Source organism: Bos taurus, chromosome 4 (genome assembly GCF_002263795.3).
Source record: "Bos taurus isolate L1 Dominette 01449 registration number 42190680 breed Hereford chromosome 4, ARS-UCD2.0, whole genome shotgun sequence".
NCBI lineage: Eukaryota > Metazoa > Chordata > Mammalia > Artiodactyla > Bovidae > Bos > Bos taurus.
In genome coordinates, this window is record NC_037331.1 from 17064624 (window position 1) to 17066724 (window position 2101).

General features: G+C 39.9%; 1 non-coding gene across 1 annotated transcript; it reads right to left on the reverse strand.

The window, feature by feature from the left end:
* Positions 1–742: 742 nt before the first annotated feature.
* On the reverse strand, positions 743–815 carry TRNAC-GCA (transfer RNA cysteine (anticodon GCA)). The gene has a single exon. It is a non-coding gene; the product is annotated as a tRNA-Cys (tRNA).
* Positions 816–2101: the final 1286 nt, after the last annotated feature.

Genomic DNA, 2101 nt, shown 5'->3' on the forward strand with positions numbered 1-2101 from the left:
ACAAGCTGCTTCCTCTACGCCCTGCCCAAACAGCAGATTTGTGAGGAGACTAAATATTGTTATTGTTTTAAGCCAGTAAGTTCTGGAGTGATTTGTTACATAGCATTTGATAACAAGGAAAAGTTGTTATACACTCTAAATTGCATGATATTGATTAATCCAGTCCTTGCTTATCTAGGAAGTAGTATCAGTTTATGATTTATTTATGCACTTTTATTCTTCTACATCTCTCTTCTTCTGCCCATGCCATGGGTTTTATTTTCCTATTAATGTTTAGAATGCGAAAATATTCTAAATGGAGAATGTGGAAAATAAAAAGTAACATCAGGTAATTTGGTTGCCAGAGTCTTTTAAGAGCAATAGTTAGAGAAACAAGAAGGGGAATAATGTTTGCAATAATAGAATAAAATAAGTTATAGGCAGCATTCTATGTGATTTTCCATTTGGGTCACTGCTACTTCAGCAAACAAAATATCTGTTGCATTGCACTTCAAAATCACTAAGTGATTTCCACTACATGCAATCTTCAGAATTTCCACCCCAAACAATAGAAGGAATTTTTAAAAAGTCAAATAAGCAGGGTGACAAAGTTATGACAAACCTAAAGACAGTGAAAGTGAAGTAGTTCAGTCGTGTCCGACTCTTTGCAACCCCATGGACTGTAAGCTACCAGGCTCCTCCCTCCATGGGATTCTCCAGGCAAGAATACTGGAGTGGGTTGCCATTTCCTTCTCCAGGGGAGCTTCCTGACCCAGGGATCGAACCTGGGTCTCCTGCATTGCAGGCAGATGCTTTAACCTCTGAGCCACCAGGGAAGCCCGTGACCAACCCAAACAACTTACTTATTAAATAGCAGAGAAATTAGTTTACCAACACAGGTCCACTTAGTTAAAGCTATGGTTTTTCCAATAATCATGTATGGATGTGAGAGTTGGACTATAAAGAATGCTGAGTGCCAAAGAATTGATGCTTTTGAACTGTGGTGTTGGAGAAGACCCTTGAGAGTCCCTTGGACTGCAAAGAGATCAAACCATTCTATCCTAAAGGAAACCAGTCCTGAATATTCATTGGAAGGACTGATGCTGAAGCTGAAACTTCAATACTTTGGCCACCTGATGCGAAGAACTGACTCATTTGAAAAGACCCTGATGCTGGGAAAGATTGAAGATGGGATGAGAAGGGTACGACAGAGGATGAGATGGTTGGATGGCATCACTGACTCAATGGACATGAATTTGAGTAAACTCTGGGAGTTGCTGATGGAGAGGGAGGCCTCATGTGCTGCAGTCCATGTGTCACGAAGAGTCGGACACAACTGAGAGACTGAATTAAATTGAACTTTAAAAGTCAATGTCTCCCCACTTGGACTACAATCTGTCCTTTTTTTTCCCATTAGATTATAAACCTAATTAGACTGATCAATTCTCCATGTTCCACAAAAGTCTTAAATAAAAGTTCATGCAAAGAGAAGATGGGATTATTGTTTGATAATATGTAACAAAGAGTTACATATTATTGTAACTCTCATATTATTATTGACCCATCCCATAGATGCTGCTAAAGACCTCTGAGCCACAGAAAGGTTTTTACATCTGATTCCAATGAGACAGGCAAAGTGAAAGAATGGGAAGGCTGCAGTGCTGCAGTCCTTGGGGTCCTCAAAGAATCAGACACGACTTAGAGACTGAATAACCAATGGGACATAAGCCCTGCCTCTCAACAGTACTTACTGCTGTCCGCATCCAAAGAACAGCAGTTTCTCTAGGGTAGTCTAGCTCTTTCCATACCTTGGCTAATTAACAAGGAGTGGGTTCCAGAACATAGGTTCATTCTTTAAAATAAAGCCTCCATTTACTTCCTGCTAGGGCAATTATTCTATAATTATCAGGCATCTCTGCTGACTTCTTTTTTTTTTTTTTCCTGCTGACTTCTAATCATACATTTTCTTGTCCATGTTGTCTCTGTGGTTGGTCACCATCACTCTGGGGCACGCACATACACACACAACTATTTTTTGACACCTTGGAAGAGGCACAGGTAACACTGATAAAAATGCAAAATGAGATCAAGAGTATAAGGAAAGGGGTGGATTGAGAAAGAA